The sequence below is a fragment of the Triticum urartu genome, chromosome 5 (assembly GCF_003073215.2).
Source record: "Triticum urartu cultivar G1812 chromosome 5, Tu2.1, whole genome shotgun sequence".
In the NCBI taxonomy this organism is placed as follows: Eukaryota; Viridiplantae; Streptophyta; class Magnoliopsida; order Poales; family Poaceae; genus Triticum; species Triticum urartu.
In genome coordinates this window covers 254,630,299-254,640,837 of record NC_053026.1, presented here as the reverse complement: position 1 = coordinate 254,640,837, position 10,539 = coordinate 254,630,299, and the positions used below count along the sequence as shown (strand labels likewise).

General features: G+C 44.1%; 1 long non-coding RNA gene across 3 annotated transcripts; it reads left to right on the top strand.

Moving 5' to 3' along the window:
- Positions 1–6,501: 6,501 nt before the first annotated feature.
- LOC125508530 lies at positions 6,502–10,000 on the top strand. Of its 3 annotated transcripts, XR_007283583.1 has the most exons (4): positions 6,508–7,236; positions 7,796–8,492; positions 9,008–9,070; positions 9,607–10,000. It is a non-coding gene; the product is annotated as an uncharacterized LOC125508530 (long non-coding RNA). The 3 variants fall into 3 exon arrangements; XR_007283581.1 differs by having other exon boundaries at positions 6,505–8,492; XR_007283582.1 differs by lacking the exon at positions 9,008–9,070 and having other exon boundaries at positions 6,502–8,492.
- Positions 10,001–10,539: the final 539 nt, after the last annotated feature.

Genomic DNA, 10,539 nt, shown 5'->3' with positions numbered 1-10,539 from the left:
ATCTGTTTGTCATATGCATTTTTGCCATACTTGTTTGACCCTGTTAATGGATGAATTGGCCGTAGCTCAGTGCTAGACTTCTGTTAAGCATCTTGTGTGCATCCCGGCCATGTATTTTGTTGTCATGTTTGGGTGCTGTAGCATGTTCATCTCGTTGCATTTAGATGGCTACTTGCTGTAAATCGCAGACCGGTGTCATTTTTGAATCGCTTGCCATTTCCAAACCGTAACTCCGATTCCGACGTTCTTTATATCGTTTTCAAGCGATTTCATCTCATCTTTCCAGTGGAACACTTGGATTTCCAAGTTGAGGCCAGGTTCATGCAATTCCTGTCATACCTTGCATTTTGCATCCCGCATCGCATCCCGCATAGCATATCATCTTTGCATTGTGTTGTTTGAGTTTGCACGTGGTTGATTGTATCCTTGTTGCTTTTTTGTCTTGTTTGGGTAGAGCCGGGAGACGAGTTCACTAACGAGGAGCCCGTTGAGTTTGCTTTTGAGGATCCAGTCAACTCTGACAACTGTGCAGGCAAGATGATCATACCCTCGAAATCACTACTATCTTTGCTATGCTAGTTTGCTCGCTCTTTTGCTATGCCATTTCTACGATGCCTACCACTTGCTTTCAAGCCTCCCAAATTGCCATGTCAAACCTCTTACCCACCATTGTCTTAGCAAACCGTTGATTGGCTATGTTACCGCTTTGCTCAGCCCCTCTTATAGCGTTGCTAGTTGCAGGTGAAGATTGGGGGCCGTTCCTTGTTGGAACCTTTATTTACTTGTTGGGATATCATTATATTGCCATGTTATCTTAATACATCTATATACTTGGTAAAGGGTGGAAGGCTCGGCCTCTCGCCTAGTGTTTTGTTCCACTCTTACTGCCCTAGTTTCCGTCATATCGGTGTTATGTTCCCGGATTTTTGCGTTCCTTATGCGGTTGGGTTATAATGGGAACCCCTTGATAGTTCGCCTTGATTAAAGCTTTTCCAGCAACGCCCAACCTTGGTTTTACCATTTGCCACCTAGCCTTTTCTTTCCCTTGGGTTCTGCAGACTCAAGGGTCATCATTATTTTAACCCCCCCGGGCCAGTGCTCCTCTGAGTGTTGGTCCAAACTGTCAGCCGCCGGTGGCTACCAGGGGCAACTCTGGGCTGGCCTACCGGAAGTTTAGACAATCTGAGTGTGCCCTGAGAAAGAGATATGTGCAGCTCCTATCGGGATTTGTCGGCACATTCGGGCGGTGTTGCTGGTCTTATTTTAACCTGTCGAAGTGTCTTGAAGAACCGAAATACCGAGTCTGATCGGAACGTCTTGGGAGGAGGTCTATTCCTTCGTTGACCATGAGAGCTTGTCATGGGCTAAGTTGGGACTCCCCTGTAGGGATTGAACTTTCGAAAGCCGTGCCCGTGGTTATGGGCAGATGGGAATTTGTTAATGTCCGGTTGTAGATAACTTGAACCTTAATCAATTAAAATGAATCAACTAAGTGTGTTACCGTGATGGCCTCTTCTCGGCGGAGTCCGGGAAGTGGACACGGTGTTGGAGTAATGTTTGCGCAGGTTGCTCTCTAGTTTCTCGCTCGTGCTTTGCCTCCTCTTCTCGCTCTCTTTTGCGAATAAGTTCGCCACCATATTTGCTAGTCGCTTGCTGCAGCTCCACATATTTACCTTGCCTTACCTATAAGCTTAAATAGTCTTGATCGCGAGGGTGCGAGATTGCTGAGTCCCTGTGGCTCACAGATTACTATTACACCAGATGCAGGGCCTGATGATTCCGCTCCAGGAGACGCGTATGAGCTCAAGTGGGAGTTCGACGAGGACTCTCAACGTTACTATGTTTCCTTTCCCGATGATCAGTAGTGGTGCCCAGTTGGGGGTGATTGGGACCGTGTCGCTTGTTGGGTTATCTTTTATTTTGGCGCCGTAGTCGGGCCATGAGTGTTTGGTTGATGTAATGTTATTTATGTACTTGATTGACGTGGCGAGTGTAAGCCAACTATGTTATCTCCCGTTTATTAGTTATATTACATGGGATGTTGTGAAGATTGCCTAACTTGCGACATATGCCTTCAATGCGATTATGTCTCTAAGTCGTGCCTCGACACGTGGGAGCTATAGTCGCATCGAGGGTGTTACACAGCAGTAGAGAAGGAATCGCTCGATCGGGTTCAGTTAACAGCCAGATCGAGTGATCGCTCGGGTTCAGTAACGCGTAGTGCTACCTCTTGAGCACTGCGTTGGTTTTCCCTTGAAGAGGAAAGGGTGATGCAGCAAAGTAGCGTAAGTATTTCCCTCAGTTTTTGAGAACCAAGGTATCAATCCAGTAGGAGATCACGCTCGTGTCCCACGCACCTACACAAACTAATAAGAACCTCGCAACCAATGCGATAAAGGGGTTGTCAATCCCTTCACGGTCACTTACAAGAGTGAGATCTGATAGATATGATAAGATAATATTTTTGGTATTTTTATGATAAAGATGCAAAGTAAAATAAATAGCAAAAGAAATAACTAAGTGTTGGAAGATCAATATGATCGAAGATAGACCCGGGGGACATAGGTTTCACTAGTGGCTTCTCTCAAGAGTATAAGTATTATGGTGGGTAAATGAATTACTGTCGAGCAATTGATAGAATTGAGCATAGTTACGAGAATATCTAGGTATGATCATGTATATAGGCATCACGTCCGCGACAAGTAGACCGAAACGATTATGCATCTACTACTATTACTCCACACATTGACCGCTATCTAGCATGCATCTAGAGTATTAAGTTCATAAAAACAGAGTAACGCCTTAAGCAAGATGACATGATGTAGAGGGATAAACTCATGCAATATGATATAAACCCCATCTTTTTATCCTCGATGGCAACAATACAATACGTGTCAGTTTCCTTTCTGTCACTGGGATCGAGCACTGCAAGATTGAACCCAAAGCTAAGCACTTCTCCCATTGCAACAAAGATCAATCTAGTAGGCCAAACCAAACTGATAATTCGAAGAGACTTGCAAAGATAAACCAATCATACATAAAAGGACTCAGAGGAGAATCAAATATTATTCATAGATAAACTGGACCATAAACCCACAATTCATCGGATCTCAACAAACACACCGCAAAAGAAGATTACATTGAATAGATCTCCAAGAAGATCGAGGAGAACTTTGTATTGAGATCCAAAAAGAGAGAAGAAGCCATCTAGGTAATAACTATGGACCTGTAGGTCTGAAATAAACTACTCACACATCATCGGAGAGGCCATGGAGTTGATGTAGAGTCCCTCCGTGATCAATGCCCCCTCCCGCAGAGCTCCGGAAAAGGCCCCAAGATGGGATCTCTCGGGTACAGAAGGTTGCGACGGTGGAATTAGGTTTTCGTGGTGCTCTTGGATGTTTGGGGGGGTGGTACGTGGATATATATAGGAGGAAGAAGTACATCGGTGGAGCAACGAGGGGCCCACGAGGGTGGAGGGCGCGCCCAGGGGGTAGGTGATGTCTACTACACAACCATCTTCTAAACGTGGTTGGGCCTCCAAGTGTAGAGGTTTGTTGGACAGTAGCAAATTTCCCTCAAGTGGATGACCTAAGGTTTATCAATCCGTGGGAGGCGTAGGATGAAGATGGTCTCTCTCAAGAAACCCTGCAACCAAATAACAAAGAGTCTCTTGTGTCCCCAACACACCCAATACAATGGTAAATTGTATATGTGCACTAGTTCGGTGAACAGATGGTGATACAAGTGGTATATGCATGGTAGATAATGGTTTTTGTAATCTGAAAATATAAAAACAGCAAAGTAACTAATGATAAAAGTGAGCACAAACGGTATTGCAATGCTAGGAAACAAGGCCTAGGGTTCATACTTTCACTAGTGCAAGTTCTCTCAATAATAATAACATAATTAGATCACATAACTATCACTCAACATGCAACAAAGAGTCACTCCAAAGTCAATAATAGCGGAGAACAAATGAAGAGATTATAGTAGGGTACGAAACCACCTCAAAGTCATTCTTTCCAATCAATCCGTTGGGCTATTCCTATAAGTGTCACAAACAGCCCTAGAGTTCGTACTAGAATAACACCTTAAGACACAACTCAACCAAAACCCTAATGTCACCTAGATACTCCAATGTCACCACAACTATCCGTGGGTATGATTATACGATATGCATCACACAATCTCGGATTCATCTATTCAACCAACACATAGAACCTCAAAGAGTGCCCAAAGTTTCTACCGGAGAGTCAAGCCAAAAACGTGTGTCAATCCCTATGCATAGATTCCCAAGGTCACGGAACCCGCAAGTTGATCACCAAAACATACATCAAGTGGATCAATAGAATACCCCATTGTCACCACGGGTATCCCACGCAAGACATACATCAAGTGTTCTCGAATCCTTAAAGACTCAATCCGATAAGATAACTTCAAAGGGAAAACTCAATCCATTACAAGAGAGTAGAGGGGGGGGGGAAACATCATAATATCCAACTATAATAGCAAAGCTCGCGATACATCAAGATCGTACCACCTCAAGAACACGAGAGAGAGAGATCAAACACATAGCTACTGGTACATACCCTCAGCCCCGAGGGAGAACTACTCCCTCCTCGTCATGGAGAGCACCGGGATGATGAAGATGTCCACCGGAGAGGGATTCCCCATCGGCAGGGTGCCGGAACGGGTCTAGATTGGCTTTCGATGGCTACGGAGGCTTTTGGCGACGGAACTCCCGATCTATTGTGCTCCCCGAAGTTTTTAGGGTATATGGGTATATATGGGAGGAAGAAGTACATCGGTGGACCTCCGGGCTGTCCACGAGGCAGGGAGGCACGCCCCCCACCATCGTGGGCAGACCGGGACTCTCCTGGTTCAACTCCGATACTCCGTGGGCTTCTTCTGGTCCAAAAATAAGTTCCGTGAAGTTTCAGATCAATTGGACTCTGTTTGATTTCCCTTTTCTGTGATACTCTAAAACAAGGAAAAACAGGAACTGGCACTGGGCTCTGGGTTAATAGGTTAGTCCCAAAAATAATATAAAAGTGCATAATAAAGCCCATAAATATCCAAAACAGATAATCTAATAGCATGAAACAATCAAAAATTATAGATACGTTGGAGACGTATCAGCATCCCCAAGCTTAATTCTTGCTCGTCCTCGAGTAGGTAAATGATAAAATAGATTTTTTGATGTGGAATGCTACCTAACATATTTCGTTAAGCAATTCTCTTCATTTTGGTATGAATGTTCAGATCCATAAGATTCAAGACAAAAGTTTAATAATGACATAAAAATAATAATACCTCAAGCATACTAACTAAGCAATCATGTCTTCTCAAAATAACATGGCCAAAGAAAATTCATCCTTACAAAATCATATAGTTTAGTCATGCTCCATTTTCGTCACACAAGAATGCTCTCATCATGCACAACCCCGATGACAAGCCAAGCAATTATTTCATACTTCAGTAATCTCAAACTTTATAAACCTTCACGCAATACATGAGCGTGAGTCATGGATATAGCACTATGGATGGAATTTAAACAAATAAAGAGGAAGCGCCTCGGCCGTTCGATGCTGGTCAACTGGGTCTCTGGCGCCCTGCCTCATGTTCGATCTTCGTTTGCCGGGTCATGTCCCGTTTTCACTGGCTGGTCAAAATGCAAGGGTGAATGACCTGTGGGCTCATGGCAAATGCAGATAGGCTGGGTCAAACTTTCCTGGGTGTTCGTGCGCCTCTCCCCGAGCATCGCGCCGCGTGTGCCGCGCGCTTCGCGTCGTGCGGCGGGGGCGAGCCGCAGTTATGCAGCATGGGCGAACCGCAGAGGGGTGGCCAGCGCTTATGCACCTGGTCCTGCGCCCACGTATATGCTATCACGATGACGGGTGGGCCGGTGCTGCCCCTGGTCCCGCTCGTCTGTTGGACTGGCTACGCGTCCCATGATGTGGGATGTAGGTTAGAGGTTTTTCGGGTCAACCGCTTTTGGCAGGACACTTCTGGCGCGTTGCCTGCGTCGTGCGTTGTGGGGCGTAGCTGCGGAGTGGTCAGCCGATGCGTGTGCACCCGCCTCATCCACCTGCCTTTGGTCAATCGTGATGACGGGTGGGCCGACGCCGCACCTGGTCCCGCTCGTCGGCGTCCTGGCTACGTGTTTTGCTGGGGTTATCACGTCGTCGTTTGTGGTCACGTGTGGGGTCCTCGCATGCAGGGCGATGCGTCGTGGCTCGTGGCTGGCCCCATTCGTTGGTCTCCTCTTTTGCTTCGTTTGAAGAGAGAGAGGGGTTGGCTGACCGATGCATGGATGTGCGCGTGGGGTAGCAGACCGATGCATAGTGCTCCTATGTCATGATGCGTACGAGATGTGCTGCCGCATACACACCCGCCGCTGCCTTTCCATGCAATGACCGGTGGGCCACGTTGGATGATGGTCCTACACGTCTATGGGTTGATTTTTTTCTGTTCATGTCGTTGAGTTTCGTCTGCGGTCGGAGTGAGTCGGGTCATGCGTCGTGCTCTGGCTGACTCCTGCGCCATGACCAGTGACCCCGGTCTTGCGGCTGGGTGTGGGCGTTCGCTTTTGCTGTAGCGCAGCCGGTAGTGTTCCCTCACATCTCGAGACCCGCATCCCGTCCTTCTCTCTCCTCCTCCTTTCTCCTCGCCAGCCATCAATCCGCCTCCTCGCTGCTCCGTTTACTCCACCGATTTCTCTCTGGCTGCCGGCCTCCCAGCCCCCACCTCACAACGGCATTTCCTGAGGAGCAGCGCGAGCGAGGCCAACAGGCGGAAGGATCGGATCGTGGCCTCGCACGCTGGCTCGTCATCTGCTTTGGCACCTTTCGGATCTGCGCTGCTGCGTGCGATGGTTCTAAATCAGTGCAGGTCATCGCCGCGGGATAGTAGGGCCGGCGGATTCTTCGCATCGGGGGCTGGCTGGCAGGGGAGGGTTAGGAGGCCGGCATGACTTGCTAACGAGCATAGGTCGGCCGCGCTCTCGCTTTGACCGCTTTGCTCTCTTTCTCCTCCTCGTTGTGTTGCGCTCTCTCTCTCTCTTCGATTGGATTGCCTCTCCTTCACCGGTGGTGCTCTCGTCGGCTGCAATGTCGTCCATACTCTGGACGGGACTGTTGGTTGAGATTCGTTCTCCTTTCCTGATCTTGTCGTGTACCCTTATTTTTTCTATGCCCTGCTGATTTCGTGTTCTTCCTTCGGCGATTAATTGAGGTGACACCACGCTCCATTTTCTTTTCTGCAAGATGTTTGATGAAATGCATATTTGTTAACCTTTTTTGCGTTCAGTTCATTTTGCTTGTTGTTCATCCTTGGCCTTATGGTCCGTCTTTCCTCCTTTTCTAGCCTACTTCTCCTTTCCAGTTCGGGTAAATGGATTGCTCTTTTGCTTGTCTGTGGATGACTATTCTTTTACCTCTGTGCACCGATCCACATCATGCGTGTGCTTTGACTACTTCATCTCTGTTTATTTAGCTGGTTCTAGGACCTCCTTTGTTGCTGCATCTTGAGCTCCTACTTTGCTGTAACTATGTCCTGCTGCTTGATGTTTGCTTCCTTTCTTTCTAGCTACATGCTTATTCTTTCTAGCCACATGCATGTTTTCCTTTTCCTATGGGAAATAGTTCAGTTATATTTATCAGTAGCATATCTATGTTTATAGATACATACTAGGAATGTGCTTCTTTAGTGTGGCCTTCTCTTTTTTATGCAAGAAGTGTGCCTTCTCTAATCTGACAATCATCTTATTTGTTGTTCTAAATAATTACTGCAGGATGGAGCAGCAGGCATAGATGAAATCTACTGCCAATTTCTATTGGTTGTGGCATCTTCCGCTGAGTAACTCTACGAAACAGCCTGCTAGCATTGATTCTTGCAATAAAAAAATAAGTCTAGCATCATTCATAAAAAGCTTATAGACTTAGATAATTTCTTAATCTTGCACTGGTTCTCACCAGTGAGATTGTAGATGTGGTATTTTGAGAATACCAGTGTAATTCACTGGTCCAAAAGCTCCATTTCTTAATGTGTTTTTGCAGAATGCTACCAGTAATGTTTTTCTTTTCCTTAATGTACAAACATATCTATTAGATATGATTTTGGATCTGAACTTTTCCCTGTCTGCAGCTCACATTGTGGTCTGGTCATGGTACAGCAAAAGGAAAAGATGTTTAAACTTTTTTTGGGCGTCATACATGAAAAGTACCTTTATTTCCATCGAGCTTAATTACTAAGAAAATGTTACCACTATTTCCTTACTAATAAACCTAAATGTTCTGAAAGTTCGGTCTCTTGCTCTCTTTGCTTATGAATCGGACACTTTGCCTTTCTTTAGTCCTTGCATGGTTCCACCTCGCTTTGACTTCATACTTTGATGGTGTTTGTAGGTATGAAGAGTGGTCATAATGTTACTTAAAGGAGGCCTCAACTCGCACCAAATACATGGGCATGTGCAACAACAACTTATGTAGGTGAGTAGCTATTTATGCTTAGTTTTGACTTGAGTACAAAAAAGAGCTTACTGACATATACAAGAGAATAGGCTACCCATTCTTGAATTGAATCAGATTGGTAGACTAAACCACGGTGGTGTACTCTTTGCTGCTGAGTTATTACAATCCAACTGAAAATAAGGGGAAAACAAACATGATCCTGCCATTTAAATTATCTCATATTTGTGGAGAAAAGTTGCATAGTTAGCTATTGCAAAATACTATCGACCCAGTTTTTGTTCAATAGACGTCCCTTCTTCGAATGTAGCTTGAACTGCGCGAGGGCATGGTAGCATGCTCATTCTATTTTTTTACTAAGGTGGTTACACTTTCCTACTTTTTGCTGAAAGAGAGTCAATTTAGTCATGAGCTATAGCGACGTTTCTGTTTACTGAACTTCGTTTTGCAGTTCCCTTCTCTTGAATGTTTATTCAAATGTGCCTAATGTTTTTTTTCAAGTTTGTAAAAACTAATAAATGCTGCTCTCAAATCAGTTAGGAGGCTGAAGGTAGTAGCTTACTGAACTCTCATTTCCGGAAAAATCTGGAGATGTCTTGGTATGGAGTTTCATGATCAACTTGCTCCGGCATAGTTAGTCTTTCTAGACTAATTGTTTGTCAGTATCTATGCTATACATGTGTTTGATTGGTTGTGCAAACATGCATGCATTGTTCTGTGTGGAAATTGCTTTATCCGGTCTGTTCTATAGCAATGTTTCCAGTGGCTGTTTAGCACATATATTTAGATAGTTTCATACGCATGCTTGGTTCTGCCAGAAAATTATCTTCCCTGATATGTTTTCAGATGCTATTTGGTATACATGTTTGTCTTTGTCATCTTTATGTTGAGTTGTGGGTTCCAAAGGTATTTATGATGATCGTTTGCATGGTGGGTCATGTTAGCATGTGCGTTGCATATTCATGATTCAAACTCTTTGTTGAGTATATATCTATATGAAGTTGTTTTTGAATGGCCCATGATTCGTTTTTTATTAGTATTTTAGTTTAAGCATTTCTCCAGAGAATCTTGATATCCAGCTGTATATATATCCAGTCATGTTTTTTTACTCTGACCGATTTCTTTTTTTTTACAGTTTGTACAATCTCTAAAGATGGTGCTCCATTGTTCTGTTAATCAAGATTTGTTCCCTCCTTTCTTACTAGCTGATACGTGATGACCGTTTGCACGGGGGGTTATGTTAACTATATTCTATTCATGATTCAAACTTTTTGTTGGGTAATTTAGTTTAGACATTGTGTCCTGAGAATCTTGATATCTAGCTGTATCGGTATAGTATAGTTTGTGATTTTTCCCTCTGAATTTATATATCCACTCAGGTTGGGATAGGTTATGAGTATTCTTAGTGTGGAAACAGCGGCAGTGCTGCACTTTCATCAGATGATGATATGCCAACCTTGCGCCATTTGGCTCTATGTTACCCGAATAAGATAACAAAATACACATGCTCAAGTATATATTTTCAAAGATGAATTATCCTTCATTTTCCATTTTGAATGGTTTGAATAAGTATCCTAAGTGGCTTCTAAAACTTACTTCTACCAACGAAGTCAAATATTTTTCATCTTAAATCGCTTCCTCAAGAATAGTTATTGAGAAAATGCAAATATTTTTGACGCGCACATGGTTTCAAATGGGTCTCTGCGCCATTTGGCGTCTGTGGGCTGGATACACTTGGACTGGCAGCCCTAAAAAATAGGATTTGTAAAAAAGATGGGCTTAAATGCTACATAACCAATGAATAAAAATTGAAGAAAAATATGGATCTCTGTTACCCATATAACATAACAAATTATGCATGCAGGTTTAGATTTTGAAAGACAAACCTCAATGTAAAGGTTCACAATTCATGCCCTATGCTTGCTCAAACATAAAATTATGAACAAATATTCTCAAACGCGCACATGGTATTAAATGGGATTATGTGCCATTTGGGGCAAGAGTCATATTTTCAGACGGACATGGTTTTCGGTGGGACTTTGTGTTGCCAAATTTAAATGTGTGTGTG